General features: G+C 37.0%; 1 pseudogene across 1 annotated transcript in view; it reads right to left on the minus strand.

The window, feature by feature from the left end:
- LOC308341014 (DNA polymerase theta-like) overlaps nucleotides 1-16,058 on the minus strand; it is a 116,612-nt pseudogene extending 100,554 nt beyond the window's left edge. The window contains exons 1-6 of the transcript in view: nucleotides 15,872-16,058; nucleotides 15,288-15,466; nucleotides 12,448-12,578; nucleotides 10,855-11,030; nucleotides 9,102-9,209; nucleotides 4,211-4,427 (exon numbers count right to left, since the gene is read on the minus strand). The product of the transcript in view is annotated as a DNA polymerase theta-like (transcript). The remainder of the gene's footprint in view (nucleotides 1-4,210; nucleotides 4,428-9,101; nucleotides 9,210-10,854; nucleotides 11,031-12,447; nucleotides 12,579-15,287; nucleotides 15,467-15,871) is intronic.
- Between the last annotated feature and the right edge of the window lie 8,135 nt (nucleotides 16,059-24,193).

Raw genomic sequence — 24,193 nt, forward strand, 5'->3', positions numbered from 1 at the left:
GAGCTCCTCGCCCTCACCCTGCTTGTCTAGAACCAAGATATAAATTTCTCTTCGTGAAGGTGTTCCTCTTATCACTTACCACTGAACAGAAGTGAGCACCAAGGTGGGTTTGCATAATCCTTTCTAAATAATCCTCAACTGATGAATTGTTAAACATTACATCTGAAACTAATGATATATTCTTTGTTGGCTAATTGAATTTAAATTTTTAAAAAAAATCTGTAACTTCCATTAGTTTCCAGTACATATTTACCTTCCTACAATTTACCACCCCTAGAATCCCTAATCCCTTTTCCTTTGCCTTGTCACTTCTCAATTCTATCGCCTTTTGTTAAAAGGGTATAAAGACGCTAACATCTAACTGCTTCTTTGGGTCGTCACTGTTTTTCTATAAAAGCCTCTGTGTATGCAAAAAATGAAAATATTAATATCGAATAATATACGTAGGCCTTCTGTCCTATTAAACTGTCATTTGTCAGTTCTTGCTAATTAAGTCTATAATAATAATAATAGAAGTATTTTGGAAACTATAAAGGAAAATGCAAATGCAAATTACTATTAGTTATATATGATAATATGAATTCAAAAATATTTACAGAAACCTAGAAATTATAACATTCACTAATCTAAACACTTTAGGTTATTGTAACAATCAAAGGAATAAAAACATGTGATAGCATTTATGCATTATAAACATATACAAATATATAATTTATACAAACATAAATACTATTTAAAGCAATTACAACTAGAAAAAACCATAATTTTTTTTTCAGAAATGTATCCAATAGTAGGGGAAAAGATACAAGTAAGTAAGATGTTCAAGGTGCAAAAGGAAGGTCACTTGTGTTAGAGAAAGCCAAAAGTGGCATTGTGGTAGAGTATATTCTAGGCAGAGAGAAAATGCTGCTTTCCTAACACTGACTGCGAAATTGAGAACCAAGACAGAATAAAGATAGGGGACTATAAACTTGATGACTGTTGATTATTTATCCCAGATAAAATTACAAAAAGATAGGCGCCATCAGACAAACAACAATAAAAAACAGGTGAATAAAATGTATCACGAGGCTCTTGCAAGCACTACAAAATAGCACACCATAAGATAAAAAATTATCTACAAAAGGGGGGCACCCGGGTGGCTCAGTGGGTTAAGCTGCTGCCTTCGGCTCAGGTCATGATCTCAGGGTCCTGGGATCGAGACCCACATTGGGCTCTCTGCTCCATGGAGAGCCTGCTTCCTCCTCTCTCTCTGCCTGCCTCTCTGCCTACTTGTGATCTGTCTGTCAAATAAATAAATAAAATCTTTAAAAAAAAAATTATCTACGAAAGGTATCAACTAGCATTAGCAGCAAAGTAAAAATGTCACTTTCAGGTTTTGATTCAACAAAATGGACAACCTTTTTCAAGATGAAGCAAGATTTATGAAAATGTCCAAATTAATGGCAATATATACAGTTCAGGTTCCTGCTCCCACCCATCTGAGGAGGTTGTATCCATATCACAATAGAGAAGTCAATTAGGATCAAACCAATTATTACTATTAACTTACAAATCACTATTTTGGCACAAAGCACCAACATACAGGAAAGTTTCAGGAATTCCACAGAAAAATTCAAGTATCATCTAAATAAAACACCATTAACTGTCTAGGAGATATTCAGATCACTTATAAAATGCCAAGAAGTTACAAAGATGCTACACAATCCAAAAAGCATGACCAAGTATGCATATCTGTGTAATTGATATGAAACACTATTCACACATTCCCCAATTTGGAAGTTCTGAGCAAGCCATATGCCATCCTGAAATGGAGCATTATACAAAGTCAAAATCTCAGAAGTTTCCAAGACCTCAAAAACAAAGCTATTGTGGTATATTTTAGTTTTGTTTAAATGTTATCTAATTTAAGGCTTAATAATTTGGCCAGGGCACCAACCTTCCAATTATTCTTCCCCATGAGAAAGAGAAGTACAAGCTAATGTAGGAAGGCAAACAAAACCTCCTTATCTTCTGTATTACCTTAAAGGCCCTCTGACCCTAAGAGAAAGCAGTTGTTTAAGATGAACTTATACTTCCTCTCCAGAGTTGCAAGTCTACAAAGAAATCAGTTGAGGAAAGAGAAGAGGGAAACAAATAGGAATGTCTTTCTCCAGCCTTCTTTAAACACAAGTAACCTGCATATTTTATTCGTAAAGTAAGAGACAGAAGCAGGATAAACTTCTCTGATGCCTATAATAGGGGAAGTCCAATGAGTTGGAAGGGTTTTTTTAATCGTTAGAATTTTTAGGGTTTAAAAGAGAGGCAGCCCAATGACCCTGAAGGGATTTCTGGTAGATGAATCATTTGTTACTAGGGCTGAAACAGACAGCTGCTCTTTCATTTTTACTTTTTTTTTTTTTAGTTTTATTTATTTATTTATTTATTTGAGAGAGAGAGTGAGAAATAGCATAAGAGGGAAGATGAGGGGCGCCTGGGTGGCTCAGTGGGTTAAAGCCTCTGCCTTCGGCTCAGGTCATGATCCCAGGGTCCTGGGATTGAGCCCCGCATCGGGCTCTCTGCTCAGCAGGGAGCCTGCTTCCCCCTCTCTCTGCCTGCCTCGCTGCCTACTTGTGATCTCTATCTGTCAAATAAATAAATAAAATCTTTAAAAAAAAAAAAAAAAGAGGGAAGATGATCAGAGGGAGAAGCAGGCTCCCTGCTGAGCCAGGAACCCGATGGAGGACTTGATCTCAGAACTCCGGGATCATGACCTGAGCTGAAGGCAGTTGCCTAACCAACTGAGCCACCCAGGTGCCCCTCATTTTTCCTTTAATAAAATCTCTATATGTTAGTTGGAGATATTGCCTTCCTTGCAGTTGGGGAAAGTAACTCTGTGGTAAGTTCTCCCTGATTGTATGTGAGGAGAAATATTTCATACAACTTCCGGGAAGTGTCCTTAGGGGGTAGGCTGTGCCCTTTACTTCCTCATCTTCCCTTCCTGATAGTTGAAATGAAGATGTGATGACAAAGTCAAATTATTCTAAAAGTCACTTCCTCAGATACTATCCAGCTTTTTGTACCCAGAATATCCCACTTATTTTCCCATTAAGACTTTCCTTTTTCTCCTAGATACTCTAATTTCTCTTCAGCAGCCACAGAACTGTTTGTCTGTTTGACATATAGTACAATACTGGAGTCAATAAACTACATGCCGGAGAAAAGGAATGACAGAGAGTGTTCCTCTGAAAGTTCTTTAATGTTAGAAGACTTACAAAAATTTTGCCACACCCAAAATAATGCACCACGTTAGACACAGTATTTGCTGCAGAAGGTATATGCTATGAAGTGTGTAAACCTGGCCATTCACAGAGCTGTACCCCTGGGGCTAATAATACATTATATGTTAATTAAAAATTAAAATTTCTTTAAAAAAGAAAAAAATAGTATTTTCTGCTATCTTGATATTTAATTAAACAAACCTCTTCCCCATTGCTTAAGACAAAACTTCTGTATGGTTTGTGGTAAGGTTATCATTACTCGTTGACACAAAAAATTAAAAGTTGTTTTCAGAATCAGCACCAATTTAAAGAGAAAACATTTCTTTTTTTTTCTTTTATTTTTTTTTTTAAAGATTTTATTTATTTATTTGACAGAGATCACAAGTAGGCAGAGAGGCAGGCAGAGAGAGGAGGAAGCAGGCTCCCCACCGAGAGAGAGCCCGACACAGGGCTCGATCCCAGGACCCCGAGACCACCACCCGAGCCAAAGGCAGAGGCCCTAACCCACTGAGCCACCCAGGCGCCCTGAAAACATTTCTATTCCCAAACTCTGAGAGTATTTCCCAGCTCTCATCATCCTTATTTGAAGTCTTAGACCAGTCACCCAAGCAGAACTAAAAGCCATGAAAATTACTTCCTTCATTAGCAGTAGAATATACTGAAAATTAAAAATCATCTTATAGTTAATGTGATGTCATTTTGACTACAAAACTGAATCATTTCACCGTACATAAGGTAAAGAAAATATTAATTCTACATTAGAAAATCAATGGTTGATATATGAAAATTATAACTTACATTCATTATATATTAAGTAAAGCAAAACATGACATTAGTGCTTTGGATAACAAATGCAGCATGATAAGAAATGAGTTGCCGGGCACTAGTCAAATTTCAAGTAGACTGATACTGTCCTTCAGCAATGCTATTACAATTAAATTCAAACTCACTTACTTACTGTGTCTACCCCTTTCCTGCCAGCACAACCAACCATCTGCTTATAAGTAAGAATATCTAGAGGTTGACCACTGAAAATAGGAGTCTGAATAATCACACGACATGCTGGTAGATTCACTCCAGATGAAAGAGTAGAAGTTGCTGCCAAAACCCGAATCTGACCTTGACGGAAGCCTCCTTCAATGATATCCCTCTCCTCAAAAGTAAGACCTAACAAAAGGAAGTTATAATAACATATATTTACTAATGAATATAACAGAAATATCATACTTGATCACTTACAAATAGATCTGGGAATCTACTACAAGCCTCTAAAGGTTCTTTTCAAGCTATCGTTATGACTATAAACAAAGAAGTCACCATGGTCTATCTTTTTAGGAGTATAATCTGCCACCCCTAGAATACTTTTATCTCATCTTCTAGACCAGGGGTTGACAAACTTTTTCTGTAAACATTTTAGGCTTTTCAGGACAGATGGTCTCTGTCGCAACTACTCTGCCCTAGCACTGTCACGTGATAGCAGCCACAGAACAAACAGGCAGGATTGTGTTCCAATACAACTTTATTTAGAAAAAGAGATGGCGTGCTGGATTTGAACAGCAGACGATAGTTTGTTGACTCCTATTCTAGACAATGAAGTCACTGAGGGTAGAGATACGGCATATGCATCATATTTCAGCATAAAAAAAATGCTGAAGAATAAATACATGAGTAAATGAAAAACAGCATAAAGAATATATACTTACCTGGCTTATTTTTAAATTTTATTTAAAAAACCAAAAGGACTGAGTTTGTAATTTAGGTGATGGGTCATTTTATTAGTATGCATCATAAGTTATATACAATAAAAATATTCTTCTATATGTTTGTATATATATACATATACACATATATTTTTAAATGTATTCATGTATGTATAATAAAAATTTTAAATAAATTGAAAAGGTTAAATTCAAAATTTTAGAAACTATATATTCTTTTTTTTCTTTTCAAATTTTTATTTAAATTCTAATTAACATATAGCGTAATATTGGCTTCAGGAGTAGAATTTAGTGATTCATCACCCATATACCACACCTAGTACTCACTATAATATCTCCTTAATACCCATTACCCATCTAGCCCATCTCCCACCTAACTCTGTCTCAACCCTCAGTTTGTTCTCTATAGCTAAGAATTTCTTATGGTTTTCTTCCCTCTTTTTCCCCCCTTGCCCTATGTTCATCTATTTTATTTTTTAAATTCCACATATGAGTGAAACCATAGAGTATTTGTCTTTCTCTGACTGCCTTATTTTGCTTAGCATAATATAATCTAGTTTTATCCATGTCATTGCAAGTGGCAAGATGTCATTCTTTTTGATGGCTGAGTAATATTCCATTGTGTGTACATACATATATACGTATGTGTACACATGTATACGTGTGTGTGTGTGTGTGTGTGTGTGTGTGTGTACATACCACACCTTCTTTATTCATCAGTTGATGGACATTTGGGCTCTCTCCATAGTTTGGCTATTTGTTGATAATGCTGCCATAAACATCAGGGTGCACATACCCCTTCAAATCTGTATTTTTGTATCCTTTAGGTAAATACCTGGTAGTGCAATTGCTGGGTCATAGGGCAGTTCCATTTTTAAGTTTTTGAGGAACTTCCATACTATTTTCCAGAAGTGCTGTACCAGTGTGTATTCCCATCAATAGTTTGCATTCCCCTTTCTCTGAATCCTTGCCAGCATCTGTTGTTTCCTTGTGTTGTTAATTTTAGCCATCCTGATAGGTATGAGATGGTATCTCACTGTGGTTTTGATTTGTATTTCCCTGATGATGAGTGATGTTGAACATCTTTTCATGTGTCTGATAGCCATCTGGATGTCTTCTTGGGAAAAATATCTGTTCATGTCTTCTGTCCGTTTCTTAACTAGATTATTTGGTTTTTTGGGTGTTGAGTTGGGTAAATTCTTTAGATTTTGGGTACTAATCCTTTATAAGATATGTCATTTCCAGGCACCTGGGTCATTCAGTTGGTTAAGCAGCTGCCTTCGGCTCAAGTCATGATCCCAGCATCCTGGGATCAAGGCACACATAGGGCCCCCTGCTCAGCAGAGAGCCTGCTTCTCCCTCTCCCTCTGCCTGCCACTCTACTTGTGTTCTCTCTCTCTCTGTCGAATAAATAAATAAAATCTTAAAAAAAAAAAAAGATATGTCATTTGCAAATATCTTCTCCCGTTCTAAAGGTTGCTTTCTAGTTTTGTTGATTGTTTCCTTCCTTATACAGAAGCTCTTTATCTTGATGAAGTCCCAATAATTCATTTTTCCTTTTATTTCCCTCTCTGGAGGGAAGGGAATGCAACAGGATGCAACCTGAACAAAGAAATTTTAAAATTCCCTCCACTAGACATGTCTAGTAAGAAGTTGCTACAGCCCAGGTCAAAGAGGTTACTGCCTATGTTCTCCTCTAGGATTCTGATGGCATTCTGTCTTACAGTTAGGTCTTTCATGCGTTTTGAATTAGTTTCAAATAGTGCTGCTAACAATATTCTTGGTCATGTCCTTGGGTACATACACCCATACATTTTTAAGGTATATACCTAGAAGTAAAATTACTGGGTTATAGATCATCTTCAGTTTTATTGATATCGAACTGTTTTCCAAAGAGACTGTACTAAAGTATCTCCATGATCCATGTCTGTTTTATTGTTCCACATCTTGTCATCACTTAGTATTTTCCATCTTTTTAATGTTAGCTATTTTGGTGAGTGTGTCATAATATCTCTTTGAAGAAGTAGTTTATATTGCCTTGAATACTAATGAGATTAAGTATCATTTCATGATTATGGACCATTCGGATACCATCTTATAAATGCCTGTTGAAGGTGTTTGCCCATTGATATATTGGGTTTTTTCTTCTTGATTTGTTGAATTGCTTGAATGTTCTGGATAATGATTTCCCTCTTTCATTAATTTTTGCTCTTATCTTTATTATTTCTTTCCTTCTACTTTCTGTGGCATTATTTTACTACTCTAAATTCTTGAGATGAATAATACATTAATTTTTCAGTCTCTCTTCTTCAGTAATACATGCATTTTATACTATCAACTCCTCTTTAAACTTCAGCTGCATTTCACAAGTTTTGTTAGAAGATATATTTTCAATTCAAACTATCTTCCAATTGCTACTGTGATTACTTTTTTGACCGAAAATGGGTAAAAAATATATGTCCCAATTTCCAGGGGACATGTTCTAGTTATGCCTCTCCTACACTTATTTTTTAGTGTAATTCCATTTGTCAGAGAATATATTTTAAATTACTTAAATTCTTTAAAATGTATTGCTTTATGGCCCAGCATATAGTAAAGTTTTACTATGCACACTGAAAAGAACATATATTCTGCTTTTATTTGGTAATTCTTCTACATACATCCATTAGGTCAAATTTGCTAATTGCATGAGTCACATATTCTATATTCCTACTGATCTAGTATATAAATAATTATCTCCATGTTTTCTCATATACTGAAAAAGAGGTGTTAAATCTCCCTAAACTGAAATACAAGAGCTCCCAGATTGAAAGAATCTATTGCGCACCCAACACAATGAAAAAAATGGAACACCAAGACACATTGGTGTGAAATTTCACAACACGGAGGAGGAAGAAAAGGAGCCCCTAAAATCTTCCAGAGTGAAAAAAATTTATACAAAGGATAAAGGATAAGCATCATAAAATCTTGACTTCTATACCTGGGCAATCTACGAAATAACTGTAAGGCATTTTCAGATATGCAAACTTTCAAAAAAAAAACCATATGAGTAGACTGTACACTAAAATAAAGTAGAACTTCCTGGAAGATGTCCCCACCAAAATGAGGAAGTAAATCAAGAAAAAAAACAAATGTAATCTAAAAAAGGGGGACGCTGACTCAAGCACAAAACAATAGGAATGAATGATAAAAAAAAGATCCTAAAATAAGTACTATGCAGCACATGTATAGTTTGCCCACCTATCCAGATTGGAATAATTCAGAAGTCTTTTGGAGAAACTTTAAGAAGATGAGTTTGATAGAATAGCAAATGTGTTAAAACATATTGGATGGAGATTTACGTGAATGGGAAAGAGGCTGGGGATCAATCAGTGAAAAGGACATAGCAAACCAAGCCATCAAACAAAAAAGATATTTATTAATTTCAGAGAAAACAAAAAGTTATTTTGAAGATAAAAGTAATCATAATATACCACATGCTTCAGTTGGAAAAGGCATTTGTATGGCCATAACAGTCTAACATTAAATATTGATCAGAGCAAAATTATGACATAACAGTATTTGGAGAATGGGAAGATGATGAGAGGACAAAAAGAGACTGTAGGGTCAGGTGGGAGGAGATTGGGTTGGGTGAGTAAAAATTTTAAAGAAGAGCTAGGTCTTCATCTTTCATAATAAGTAGTTAGTATATAATGTATAAAACTAAAAACACAAGTGGCTACATTTAGAAATAACATTGTAAATAATTCTTTAAAAGCTGTTAGAGTTGAAAGTAGTTGCCTCTCGGAAGAGGGGATAAAGAAATGCTATTTTTCAAAATTAGTCTTGATTGGTTAAATAGAATGACGTATAACTGACAAATACAAAAACTGGTTTTTTTTTAATTTTATCATAAAAGTGGTGAACAGCCCAAAATTTTAAAATGTTTACAAAATCATCTAAAATCACTCTCAATCTTAAGTACTTCTTTTGGAACAAAAATGAACTGCCGTACCTGACTTTGTTCTAAATAGGTATTATTGTCCCTCTTTAATTTATTTAATTCATACTTACTATGCACTTTTGCAAACACTTCCTTAGCACTGCTTAGAATCTCAGGAACTCAATTATTTCAGGTACTCACCAAGATGCTGACTTGGAGTAATATAGCAAATCTTAGCAAGCAAAAGTTCCAGCAGATATCCTCGGTGAGAGCCTCCCAGCATATGCAATTTATCCACAACCACCATTCCTAAAGAAATTGTCCAGATACTACATTTTATAAAATTTAACAATTTCAACAAAAATTTTAAAAGACTCAGCATCTTATATAGTAAGTAGCTGCCATTACTACAATATATTGCAGGTGATACAAATTTCTAACCATAAAACAAAAATCAGATTTCACATAATGGACAATCCTTTCTGAAGAAATTTCAGACATCTTAAGATATCTGTATATACTGTATTCTGGATCTAAAAATCAAGGATTAGCTAACTCAGAGGAAATTGTCTCTCATTACTCAGATACTTCTTTATTGGCAATTTTGTGTAAATATACATACAATGAGATATCAAATACACCTAGGATAGTTATTCAGTGTATTGACTTTTCTATGGGGTAAAACAGCCAGGGCAACCAACCATACTGATGTTAGAAAGTTGCTTAGAACAACAAAATCAGATCAAGAAGAAAGAAATTATTTTAAGGGATATTTTTGTTTGATGATGATAGGCTAATGAATCATCCTCTACAAAACATAAATATGTTTGTATACCAGAATCCCCTTCTCCCTACTTGGAGAATCAAACCAGTCTGTGCACTTAAAATAATGCTCAAGAAGTACTGAAAATTTAGTACCAACCAATGCCTTCTTTAAACATAGCCATAAGATCATGGTTTTCACAGGCACTGGTATCCCCTGGCCCCTGACAAATCCTCCCCACCTAAATCAAGATCTTTCAAACCCATTCCCTAATGGCACATGATGCTCCTTTTCCTCATCAGTAAGCTATCTCAAAAATCATATGGCATGAAAAGTTATTTCAGAGTTTATTCACTCAGTCAGTCATTCAGAAAAAATCTGTGCCAGGCACTGGGTTAGGTATATTGGATATCACATTTTGTAAGATTCTATTGCAATCTTTGAGTTATTTAAAATCCAGTGGGGTCACAAGTGATAAGACAATTCTGATACAAACTGATGAATTTGATTTCTCTCTCTAAGCTTTATAGAGCAGAGCCATGTCTTATTAAGTTTTGATTTCATTCCTCACTCCTAACCTACTCAGCTTTACTGTTTAAGTTCATCAGGATCTCAATGAGCAGCTAACTGATATTCTTGCTGCTTTTGCTGATGCTACAACTATTCGCTTCCTGTTGCTATCCCTACATACACAATCCTTAGTGGTTAAAAAAGAAAACAAAACATTAAGGTAGAAAGCTTTCACAGAGTTCCAACTGAAATGCAGTTTCAGCTTCTATAGCTTCATACCACTTCCCTGCTAAATGGTAACCTCCGAGTAAAGACCAAATCTAGCTATCCTAGCACCAGAATATGATAATGAATACACACTAACTGCGGATATGGCAGAACCAGTCCCAGCATGCTTCCTTCTATTCCCAGTAAAGTTCAGACAGAAAAGAAGCAATGAGAAATGACTTGAGGGCTCAAGGATATCCCTCTGTGTTTTGTAAAGTGCAAACATACACGGAAATAGTCAATAGCAGCAAGCAGGACATAAAACTTTTTTTTTTTTAAACACAGAGTTCCTAACATTACAGATGCCAATTCTCAATAAGAAAAAAATGGGACATATAGAAATCACAACAGCTCCATTCTATTCCATCAAAAAATAGTTACAGAAAATGTTTGCTTATTTCCTACTTTTCTTACCTAAAAGATCCATCTTATTTTCCTCTATGAGGTGATTGATCAGACCATTGGCTTTCTCAGTTGTGCAGACAGCAATATCCAAGGAAGAGAAATGCCCTGTTGGAGAGACACTGCCCATATAACCATCCACATTTATTCCTACCATTCCAACCATCCAGTTATTCCTGAAACAGACTCTGAATTGAGTAAAAAGGAATAATACAAGTAAAAATACTTGAAATTCATGAATTACAGATTGGTTCTATCCCAGAATATGGACATAAGTATCCAAAGATATTTATTAGATTACTGTTGATTGTTCCTGGCCAGGACACCCTGGGTTTTGTTTTGGTTTGGTTTGGTTTTTAGAATCACATGCTAAAAATATGAAGTTTAAAACTGACAAAACACAGAACAGAGATTTTCTGTTAAGATACAGTCAAATAGAAGTATGCCATTTTAATGATTACATTTACAAAGCACTTCCAAGAGTTATAGAAAACAAAACTGGAAAAAAACTATCTTAACCACTAAATTTTGAATCTAATAAACATGCAAGAAACTAGTTCTCTTTTTAAACACAAATGTAACACTTCAAGGAACAAATTTATACTTCATAAAAAAATATTCTTACTATTCCACAGTCTTTATACAATAGAAGTTTTCAAAAGTCAAATGCAGTGGAACCTTGATGTTAATTTTTTTTTTTTAGTAGTCTAACTTGTAACTAGCATACCTTCTCAATAAAAAGGATCCTTTCATCATTTTGTTACTTTGGTCTAAGTTGAGAGGATGTTACCATATAGGATCAGCTTTGTTGGCTATTTGGCCTCTGAAACAACTGTTAAAAAGATTATAGAACCTAGAACTTTAGAGCTGTTCATTCAATAAAATGTTTCTGAGTGTTATTGAGTTAACCCTTAATATTAGGGTTAAAGTCCTATTTTACCAATGAAAATACTGAGGTCCAGGAGATTATGTGCCTGGCCTGAAGACATAGTTAATGGCAAAACTGGGACTAGAACCCAGATTTTTTGGATTACCAGTATAATAGTCTTGCCATTCCAACACATTTTTTCACTGCAGAAATCACAACAGTAAATGTATTTTATTTAATATAACATTGTATTTGTAAAAACGCCTTAAAAACCAGTGAGTATCATACTAAAGAAAAATGTTATTATTCATTTTTGCAGAAGAACAAACCACAGGCCTGAAGTTTTACCTAAACACCAATGAATCTTGTTCTTCATCCCCTAACTACTCCCAAATGGCCCTCAAAATAGGATATGTATCCTTAAACACTCTTTCCTTTCCAGGCTTCATTCGAATCCTGCTATTCAGTTAAAATGCTGTTTTCGAATTTATATGTTTATATACTAATTGAAGTATTCTGTTTACTTCCTAAGGAAAAGTTCATAAATTTTAACACAATTTTCAATTACTCTTTTGATTTAATGACCCCTTCTCCTTTTATATAAATAATAAAAAAGTTTATCTTCATAAATGGTCAACTTTTAAAGCTACTTTGGGATGCAACAAAAGAAACCTTTATTAACACAGCTGCCAGTAATAGATCTTATTACAATAATGTTCTTAGTATAAGAACATTACACGAAGTTCGTATTTCTTCTCTTTAGCCACAGAGACAAAGGGCAAACTAAACAAAGCTTTCTTCCACATTTCCAAAACTCGCTTCAACATAAGTAATTCAGCAACAAGAGTCTTGTTATTCCATGTTATTCCACAGGTTATTACAAAGAGAATATTTCACATATTGCATTAATAAATGTTTTAAACCAAATTCAGTTAACTACAGAGCCTTAGACTAACCTATCATTAAGTCCCCTACTAGTAACTGAAAACTTCATTCACTTGAATGACCCTGACTTCCAACCAATGCTCTAGAGAGCCTCACACTGAAAACAGAGAATTCTTGAACAAATCTTTTTATGAACAATAAATGATAAATACTGAGTCCCTCCTTATACCTAATGATCCTTTTCTTTAAGTACTAAGTGATTAAAAGCCCTGCTTTAAGGAAGGAGATAAACAAGTTTAATATATTGTGGAAAAAACCATGATAGAAGTTGAGAGAGAAGAGCTATAATGGAAAGGAAACGCAACTTGGGAGAAGAGAAGGGAAGAGGAAAGGAATACCAAGCAAGAGAACTAGCATGTGCAAAGGCCTGGAGGAAAGCGTGGTAAGTTCAAAGGACCATGATTTAGTAAGCCTGAAATAAAACCAGGAGGAGTAAGAGAAGAGATATGAACATGTCACATGAAAAAGAATTGTATAATCCCACCATGTAAGGAATTTAGAATTTATCCTGAAAGCAATGTAGAGTGACTAGTGAGTTTTATGAAAAGGAGTGTTAAGATCATATTTGTACTTTATAAAGACCACTTTGTGAGCAGGGCAGAACAAAACCAGAGAGAAAATATAAACTAGTTATAAGGCTACTGCATAATCTAGAAGATGAGCATAATCTACAAGAAAGAGGATAGTGAACTACGTAGTGTACCTAAAAAGAGAGAGTAGTCAGAATCAAAATATTTGGGTGGCTCAGTCAGTGGGCATTTGACTCTTGATTGGTCATGATCTTGGGGCATGAGCCTGAGGCCCTGTCTGGCTCCACACTCAGGGAGGAGTCTTCTTCTCTCCCTCTCTCCCCCTTCTGTCCCTCCTCGCACACTCATGCTCTCATGTGTGTGTGCTCTCTCTCTCTTTCTTTCTCTCTCATAAATAAATAAATCTTAAAAAAAAAAAGATATTTGAAATAATACACACTGGACATGGTGATTAACTGATGTTAGCTGGTGACCAGAAATATGAATGACACTCGAGTTTTGTTTTAAGCAGTTGAAATGGTCAGGCCATTCTACCACTGCCACCAGACAGCATTTATGGTGTACTTTGTATATGCCAACAACTCTTCTGAGCATTCGCTCATGTTTTCTATTAATAAGCTATTAATTACCATAGGCATTAACTGTAACAGTTTTCGAACCCAACCAGTCTGACTCCACAGCCTGAATTTATTATACGTAATAAGAACTATCTGCTGAAGACATAATGAAAAATCTGGATGACTCACAACTTCAGATAAAACTGACACAAAGAAAGCACATCTTATCAAATGATAAGGTCTAAAGTCAGTGAGTAAAAATGTTAAAAAGTGTGAGTGTCAGAGTTGACCCTGAAAGCCTATATAAGTCTTCTATTTGGTAAATTACACATGGTTTTGTGTATACATCCCTGTACAAGCAGGTCAATTTATAAATATGTAATGTATAATGTTCACACACTGTAAAGGAACTGAGATCAACCAGGGGAAGAGCAGATTTACATTTCCCTTGTACTTTCATCCTGGAACATGTTTGTTGAGAGGAAAGGCAAGCAGAATAGTTCTCTTTATTTTTTTTTTAAGATTTTATTTATTTATTTGACAGACAGAGATCACAAGTAGACAGAGAGGCAGGCAGAGAGAGAAGGAAGCAGGCTCCCTGCTGAGCAGAGATCCCGATGCGGGGCTCGATCCCAGGACCCTGGGATCATGACCTGAGCCGAAGGCAGAGGCTTTAACCCACTGAGCCACTCAGGTGCCCCCAGAATAGTTCTCTTTAAATTGTCTGCTTTTTCACTCCCCACCCTCACCAATATAATGGAATTTGCATAATTTAAATTGCATATGATGAGACTCCACTTTTCATAGTTTAAGACTTTCTCTAGTTATAAAGTACTGTTTGACCCTGCAATTGCACTACTGGGTATTTACCCCAAAGATACAGATGTAGTGAAAAGAAGGGCCATCTGTACCCCAATGTTTATAGCAGCAATGGCCACAGTCGCCAGACTGTGGAAAGAACCAAGATGCCTTTCAATGGATGAATGGATAAGGAAGATGTGGTCCATATACACTATGGAGTATTATGCCTCCATCAGAAAGGATGAATACCCAACTTTTGTAGCAACATGGACGGGACTGGAAGAGATTATGCTGAGTGAAATAAGTCAAGCAGAGAGAGTCAAGTATCATATGGTTTCACTTATTTGTGGAGAATAACAAATAAAATGGAGGACAAGGGTAGATGGAGAGGAGAAGGGAGTTGAGGGAAATTGGAAGGGGAGGTGAACCATGAGAGACTATGGACTCTGAAAAACAACCTGAGGGTTTTGAAGGGGTGGGGGGTGGGAGGTTGGGGGAACCAGGTGGTGGGTATTAGGGAGGGCACAGATTGCATGGAGCACTGGGTGTGGTGAAAAAACAATGAATACTGTTATGCTGAAAATAAATAAAAATTTAAAAAAAAATAATAAAGTACTGTTTCTTTCACTTTTTAACTACCCTATAAACTACTACCTTTTAAACTACTTCATAACTACCTCAAGGGTATCCTTTATATTCATGTCATAAAGTAGTACAAAAATTAATGTGCACAAATTTGAATACCTGAATAGACTAAATTCTTTCCTTCCAGGATTTGTCCAAGCAAAAGGCACTCTGCCTGCCATTCAAACATCTTTTTTACACCAAAACTGTGATATTTCTCCAGAACCGCTACAGGAATACCCTGTTTGCCAACAGCAACTTGTCTATTTGATCATCAGGAATTGTCTGCTTGCATTCCCCTTTCAGAAAAAAAAAAAATTACTAGTTGAACCTAATTCTAACATACGACTTCAGTAGTTTTCCACTGTGTTTTGGAATCGTATGTGTTGGACTGAGGCTATATAAAGCACATGCTGACATAAAGCACTTCCAGTATAAGGATCTGTAAGGAGTACTGGGCACTATGAGGCTTGCGCCTCCGACAGGTGATTAGATTTGGACAACTAGAAAGTTGTTTCTGTAAAGGTCGAAAGACCCACAAACCAGTTGAATATTATTATCAGGCTATCGCCCAATCCGCACGTCCATGTCCTAACAGAAAGTGACCTGCCACGCGAGGCTAGAGTCACAAACTGAGAAGGGGAGTAGAAGTTCAGTGAGCTGTGCAAACACACAAGCTCTGTGCTGAAACTACACCTCCCCACACTGGGCTGGGCAGAGCTGCCCACCTCGCCCGCGGCCCTTCAAGCAGCGTCCCAGGCCCGGGGGCGGACTCAACACGGGCCCAGAGAGGAGCAGGAGGCTGTCACTCCCGTCACGGCCACTTCCCGAGAAGGAGTCCGAGCTTGATGCTGAACGCCGCCGTTTCCCACTCCAGCGCCTTAGATTCATCGCGAATTCTTCTGGGCGATTCAGGGAAAGCCACAGTGCCAGCGTCCTCCGGCTCCGGAGAAACCGGGCCTGCTGACAGGTGCAGCCACCATCTTCCCGCCTCGGCTTTCAAACTCTGGCCTCCCAGCCCGCCCCGTAACCATAGAGTTCTCAGTGGTGAGAGTAACCTGAGAACCATAGAATCGTGGGGAAGGAGCGGTTCCACTGGTGTCTTCGACCTCCAGCTTTTAACCACATTTGGAGGTCAGCGTCAGAGAAGCTGAGCGGCACCTAGATAAAGGGCTGGGGGCGGAAGGAACGATCTGTATGTATAACCTGCATTTATAATCAGCCTGGCCTAAGCACTTTCTTTTTGTCCTTTTCTTGCTTGAATAGCAAGATACGCTAACTTCATAAAATGAGTTGCCCATAATTGGTAGCTCAGAGAAGTAACTCTTCTTAACAAATTGGTATTTAAAAAATTATTATAGGGGTGCCTGGGTGGCTCAGTGGGTTAAAGCCTCTGCCTTCGGCTCAGGTCATGATTCCAGGGTCCTGGGATCGAGCCCCGCATTGGGCTCTCTGCTCGGCAGGGAGCCTGCTTCCCTTCCTCTCTGCCTGCCTCTCTGCCTACTTGTGATCTCTGTCTGTCAAATAAATAAATAAAATCCTTAAAAAAATTATTATAGATTATGTGTGCAAGTACGTATAGTACAAGTCTGGGAAATAGCATTTGAGAATAAATGCTGGGAAAACCTGATCTTATTTTTAAAATGTTTTGAATGGCAATATTCTAAAATCCCACAAGATGGAGATATTACTCCATGAAGGAAAAACATTTTCCTCGTTCTCTTTTACGCTAGTGCCCTGCTTTCGTTCACTCAACCATTTATTGAGCACCTTCTGTGTACCAGGCATCTGGGTAAATGGCAGGAAATGGTTTCTGCTCTCAAAGAGAAAGAGACTGGAGAAGGAGACAGACATTAAGTTAATAATTTTAAATTGTACTAACATTCAGGCAAAAATGAACAGTGCTATCAAAGAAGCCGAAGGACTCCTAATTTACATTGCAGTCATGGAAGAACTTCCTGAGATGCTGTATAGCATAGAGGTCAAGAGTGAAATTCAGGAGCCAACACCCTACGTTTGAAGACTTAATAGCTATATGATTTGGGGCAACTTGCTTAACCCCTTTGGCTTCCTTTTTGGCATGTATATGATAGGGATAATAATAATAAACTATTTGGTTATTATGAGTACTAAATAAGTCAATGTGTATAGAGTGCTTAGAATAGTGCCCTCCACTAATAACTACTATTCAAAGAAAGTGATATTTAAGTGTCCTAATGCTTCCAATGTAAATCCAGCATTTTAAGGGAAAATAATAAACCAAAAAAAAAAAAAAAAAACTCAAATCTCACACTATTTTTATTATGTGAACTAGGATTGGATGAGGAAAATAATTAGAAAGGAAATGCAAGGAATAGTTTGTCATCCCAGTAAAAAGCCTAGAGAATATTTCCAATTTTCAATTTTATTTCAAACATTCAACATGTTTCTAACTTAAAAGAACACTCAGAAAAATGGAGAAAAGAAAGCTACTTTTCAAAAAGTTTTTAAAATTTTGTCACACTAACAGGTATTGTAATAATTAATGCTAATGCACCAGAAGTATTTCCCATCCTTTAATTGTGTCTGAGCCTGTGTCCTTGAATTTTACTTGTGGTAATTCTTCAAGGTCTGAGTTTAAATCTTTCAGAGGAGGTGCCTGGTTGGCACAATTGGTAGAATATGTGACTCTTGATCTCCCAGTCATGAGTTTGAGCTCCATTGTGTTTACTTAAAAAATAAATAAAACAAATAAATAAAATCTTCCAGAAGAAAAATATGTGGATATATTTCTTCCAGTTACCTGGGAGACATACCAATTCTGGGCCACTTTAAACTGAATCTCTGGGATGAAGTTTTTTAAAGATAGAGAAGTAGTAAAATGACACTAGACAGATTTGGACGAGCTTCCAGCCTTACCATCTCATTCTGCAGATCAGATATTTCTCTGCTTTGCTTAGAGTTCTGCCCTTCTTGGGGTTTAGGTTTGTATTTTTTAGATCTTACCTCTCACCTGTTGGGAGTCCCAGACTCCTATCCCCCAGAATACATAATCCATTAAAATTCACACTAAACCACCAGGGATCAGCAGACATCACTATGGTAAACTTTCATTTTAATGCTTCACCTACTCTTTTAGAATGTTTGATTATTTGATAGACATTTCTGTCCTACAAGGAGTTCTTTGATTCTTACCAGTTTTTTTTTTATTTTTACCAGTTTAGTCATGAATGTTTTAAAAAGTATTTGTTACATAACATCCAGAATGTTAAGAAAAGTGTGTTGTACTAGAAGTGATTTCTTGTTCAGCCTAATATTGCTGAAAACAAGCAAAGGAAACTCAAATAACAATAGATAAACATTCAAGTATGTCATCTGATTATTTTATTAAGTTTGCACAAATAATAGTGATTTTTCTATTGAAATTGCAGAGGTTGTATAGAAAAATAAAATTTATTCAAACTACCTTTGTGAATTGACTTAAAACAAAGTCTAGAATCTACCACACTGAAGAAATTCTGTGCTTCTCACATGAATGGAGGTGATTTGTAAAAAAGGAAAGAACCAGAAAATAATACAAGATCAGAAATGGGATGCAAGTGGTGCTAGTTGGAGCTAATGTGCTTAGAAAAAAAGAGATGCTAATTAAAAGGCTTCTCTGCTCGAAGTTTGGTGGTTCTGAGAATTCCCTGGGGAGCTTTAAAACTACTCTCCTACTCCTAGATATTCTGATGTAAATTGGTCTGGGTATAATTTGGGGAGCTGCAGACTAATTCAGATGGCTTCCATGAGAAAGTTTGGTTTTTTTTTTTTTAAGATTTTATTTATTTGACAGAGATCACAAGTAGGCAGAGAGGCAGGCAGAGAGAGAGGAAGGGAAGCAGGCTCCCCAGTGAGCAGGGAGCCTGATTCGGGGCTCCATCCCAGGACCCTGAGATCATGACCTGAGCTGAAGGCAGAGGCTTTAAGCCACTGAGCCACCCAGGCACCCCGGAAAGACTTCTTTTATGATAAAGGGGACCTTACACTTACCTGTAGTTCTCAGGTTAATGGCCATTAAAGTGACTCATAGGTGTCCTTAAGTGTAATTTTTATTATATATTATACAATATTTTGGGTGTGAATTGCTCAATAAATATATTTCAGGATTCCATCTCATTCTTTCCTAAGGTGAGACCAATTTACAAAGATCACATCTATACTGCACATTTTGATGGTGTGCACAGTCTTGGTTATGTCAATGGCAATCCTAAAGGACAAGGACATATAGATATTCCTCTCCTGTATATCACCTCACCGGCAAGGGCAAAGCAAGAGTGTTTCTTTTGGTTCAACAATGTCATGTATCTCGTCATCTGCCAAACTCCAAACGTGAAGGAAAATGTCTGGAGGATATGACTTGGTTTGGACCATTTTCTAAGGCAAGTGACATATTGTTGAAGTGTAGGTGTTTTAGTCAGTGCAGGCTGCTAAAACCAAATACAAAGATAACAGAAATGTTTTTCTCACAGTTCTGGATACTGGAAGTCCAGGGCCAGAATGCCAGCATGTTTGGCTTCTGATTAGAGTCCTCTTCTGGGCTTCAGAATGCTAATTTCTAGTTGCATCCTCACATAGCAGAAAGAGAGAGAGAGAGAGAGCAAGTGCTCTGGGCCCTTTTCCTAAGGGCATTAACCCCATTCATGAAGTGTCTATGATCTAATATCCTCCCAAAGGCCCCCACCTCCAAATACGGTCACATTGATGGTTAGGATATCAACATATGAGTTTGGAGGAGACACATTCAGTCCATAACAGAAGGGAACATGTCCCCTATTCAATATGAAAATTACATGGCTCAGCCTAACACAGCAGGCCAGGCAGCTAAAGCTAGAGGCAGACAGGTTTGAACTCCAGAGCTACCATTTTCTAGCACTCTGACCTTAGACAAAACTTTTTAAATCCTCAGTTTTCCTTTTCTAAAGTTGAATTCATAAAGATGCCTCTATCATAGCTTGTGGTAAGAATTATATATGTAGTGCTTAGTATCACACTTGGTATTTAATAAACATCCAATAATTGATAGATATGATTAATCTTCCTCTGAGGTATAGTTAACATAGAAAACCCTAGAATCATTTGGAAGTCTAGCTGTTTGAGACAAAAACAAGTTGTAATATTCAGATTTACTATTATTTTTGATGAGCAAGCTTTCTTGAATCTTGGATAGCTGAATGCTATTCCCTATCCTTAAAGCACTTTTATCCACTTCTTCACTTGGAGAGTTTCTACTTATTCTTCAGAGCTTGGCTTAAATGATGCTTCCTCAACAAGAAGTCTTTTCTGACTCTAATAAGACCCTGAATTTTTTTTTTTTTTAAAGATTTTGACAGAGAAATGGATATTTGACAGAGAGATGGAGAGAGAGCACAAGCAAGGGGAGCAGCAGGCAGAGGGAGAAGCAGGCTCTCCCAGGACCCTGGAATCATGACCTGAGCCGTAGGCAGATGCTTAACCAACTGAGCCACCCAGGTGCCTCAAGGATCCTGAATTTTCTTATTACTCCGCTTACCTATGCTTGAGCATGACTCTGTAATTACCTGTCTTCCCCACTAGATGTAAGTTCCATGGAGTCAGAGATCAAGTCTACTGTGATTGACTGCATATCCTGCTGGTGACAATTGAAGGCTTCTCAGGCATTCCTTTCCTAAATCTTTACTGCAGGTTTTTGAGGGAGTTAATCATCTTATCTAATTCTATCGATCACTGATGGAGAAGTATTCAAGTCTCCAAATATAACTGTGGTTTTGTCTATTTTTCCTCTCAGGTCTATCAGTTTTTGCTTCATATATTTGTTGTCTGGTATATACACATTTAAGATGACTAGTTCTTAGGAGATTAACCATTTTATCTTTATATAATGTCCTTCTCTGTCCTTGATGATTTGCTTTGCTCTATAATTTGTCTAATATTAAGATAGGCACTCCAACTTTCTTTTGATTAATGTTTGCATTTTATCTTTTTTCACCTTTAATTTTCAACCTACTTATATAATTACATTTGAAATTATTGTATTAAATTGTAATATTATACATTCATATATTACATATAGATACAATCTTTATAACATATAATTAATTATAATTAATTACATACTTTATATAACTTCTTAATATATTATTATACAGTATGTTATAGATATATCTTATCAAAGTCAACTGGTATTGACATTTTGAGTGAACTGTAGAAGCTTTATTCCCTTTATGTTCCTTTACCTTTCCCCATTTATAATTGTTTAAATATTTTCTCTATATTCATTGAGAACCACACTAAAAAGTATTATAATTTTTGCTTCAAACATCAAACAAAACTCAAGAGGAGAAAGAAATGTATTGTGCTTACCTATAAGTTTATCTCTGTGTTCCTTCTGACTTCTTGGTCTTCCAAAAGTCCTTTTTTCATTTCCTTTTTGTTTCAAGAACTTCCTTTAGCCATTCTTTTAGGGTAGGTCTGCCCGTAACAAATTCTCTTTATTTTCCTTCATCTGTGAATGTCTTTAATTCCCCTTCAATAATGTGTCATTTCTCTCTGACTTTGGTTTCAGGATCAAATCTCTTTGGTTTTCAGAAGACTGACTATGATATGTCTTTGCATGAATTTCTTTGGGTTTAATCCATCTGAGTTTTGGTCAGCTTTTTCAACTTATAGTTTATAGTTTTTATGTAGATTTTTGCCAAATGCTGGAAATTCTTAGTTGTTATTTTTTTTTTAATACTTTTCAGCCTTCCTGCCAACTCTCTTCTTCTGAGACGTGGATAATACAAATGTTAGATCTTTACTGACAGGTCCCTGAGGTTCTGTTCATTTCTTCCCGGGCTACTTTTTCTTTGTTGTTGAGATTGCATAGCTTTTATTGTTTAACTTCACTGATTCTTCTGTCTTCTCCATTTTTCTCTTGGGCCTGTCCATTGAGTTTTCTTTCTTTTGGTTGTATTTTTTTTGGTTCTAAATTTTTCATTTAGTTCTTCATTTTATATATATATATATGTATATATATATATTTTAGTCTTCCTATTTATTTCCTGAAACTATATTTTTTCATTTGTTTCAAGAGTATATGTAACTGCTTGTTGAAGAATTTTTATGTCAGCTGCCTCAAAATTCCTGTCAGATAATTTGACACCTAGGTCATTTCAGTGTTGGCATTTGTTGATTGTCTCACTTAGTATGAGATCTCCCTGGTTCTTGGTAAGACATGATTTTCACTTAAAACTTGGACATTTTGTTCATTGTGTTATAAGATTCAGGAGCTTTTTTTTTCTTCTTCTTCTTTTTTTAACAGAGAGAGAGAGATCACAAGTAGGCAGAGAGGCAGGCAGAGAGAGAGGGGGAAGCAGGCCCCCGCTGAGCAGAGAGCCCAATTCGGGGCTCGATCCCAGGACCCAGGGATCATGACCTGAGCTGAAGGCAGAGGCTTAACCCACTGAGCCACCCAGGCACCCCAGACTCAGGAGCTTATTTAAATCTTGTATTTTAGAAGGCCTCCTCCGACACTGCCGTGGAAGTGCAAGTCCAGGCTTTCCACTCAGCCTCACATGACACTGGGGAAGAGGCATGGAGAAGGAAGGGAAGGGACTTATTAAAACTGGGTGGGAGTAGAAGATTAGGTTCCCCAGTAGGCCGCCGTTAATTCCATCCTGAATAAAGGGCGGGACACCTCATTACTGCTCCGTATGTGGCCTCCATTGACACCTATTGAGAGGGCTTGGAAGAAGGATTGCTACTACTGAGAAGTCATGAAAGTCTTCACTCTCTGCTAAGTCTCATCTGATACCACCCCAGTAAGATTAGAACTCCAGGCTCCCCACTTGGTCTCAACTGACACTGAGTGGAAGCAGAGGTGCTTATTATACCCTACAGGAATGGAAGTCCTGGTCTATTCCCAATCTTCTGTGATGCCTCCCAGGTGCAAAGAAGCTGGGGAGGGTATACATTTTTTACAATGTGGCAAAAGTGGAAGTCCAGGCTCTTCATTCAGCCTTTGATGGCCAAGGTAAAGATGGGGTTGTAGTTTCTTTGTAGAGAGCATATTGTCTAATAGTCTATCTTGCTTGGCTGCCCCTTTCCTGGTCCTTCAATAGAGAGCAGGCTTTTGGGGGGCATTTTTTTGGTCTGTGCCCATTGGATTTTGGAGTTGTTGGCTTTCCTAGTGTCCAATTTTGGATATATAAAGCGGAACAAAACAAAACCAGAATTCATAATAGTGAATTTTGGGGGGACCCAGGTCCTTAGCTGGTCTGTCTTATCTCCACCTTACAGAATCTTCTTATGATTGTTTATATGTAATATTCAGAGCTTAGATTTTAGTTAGCAGAGAGACTAGGGAAAAACACACCTATTTCATCTTCCCGGAAGTAGAAGCTTGACTACACTCTTAATGATCTTTTTACAAACGGACATGTATAGTGTGTATTGTCATTGTCTTACCCAGATCCCTTTAACTAGGTAATTTACCCAATCCCCAGTTACCTAGATAACTCACAGTGCCCCTTTCTCTTACGAATTGCCCTGGGGCAAACAAGAGCTGTCCAACTCTGTCCTGTACACCCCTACCCTGCTTCCTGCCAGGGCCAGAGCTGTGCCAATGTTGCACAACTGTGCTCTAAGGCTTCCCCCATGAGAATGCAGCTAGTCTGCAGCTGAGACCACACTCAAGATATTTACATTTTCTGATTTGTCCATCTTTTCTTTTATGGTTTATGCTGTTGGAATATTTGCTATCTTCCATCCCTCATCTCACCTCCCCACAAACTTTAACTGATTTAATCATCTCTGATTCTTTTACTCTTTCCAGTTTTAAAATTTGTTACTGTGATGTCAAGGTAGGCAGAGCTAATTTCAACTCACTTCAGCTCTCTGAGCCTCGATGACTTCATCAGAAAAGTGGGGGTAGTGCACCTGCTTCAAGCATCAGTGGAGGCTTTACAAGGACACACACTTATAGACACTGGCACAGGGTCTGGAATCTAATGAGAAGCCATAGACAGGAGCAATTTTTTATCTGCATT

The sequence above is a fragment of the Martes martes genome (assembly GCF_963455335.1).
Source record: "Martes martes genome assembly, chromosome: 1".
Classification (NCBI taxonomy): Eukaryota; Metazoa; Chordata; class Mammalia; order Carnivora; family Mustelidae; genus Martes; species Martes martes.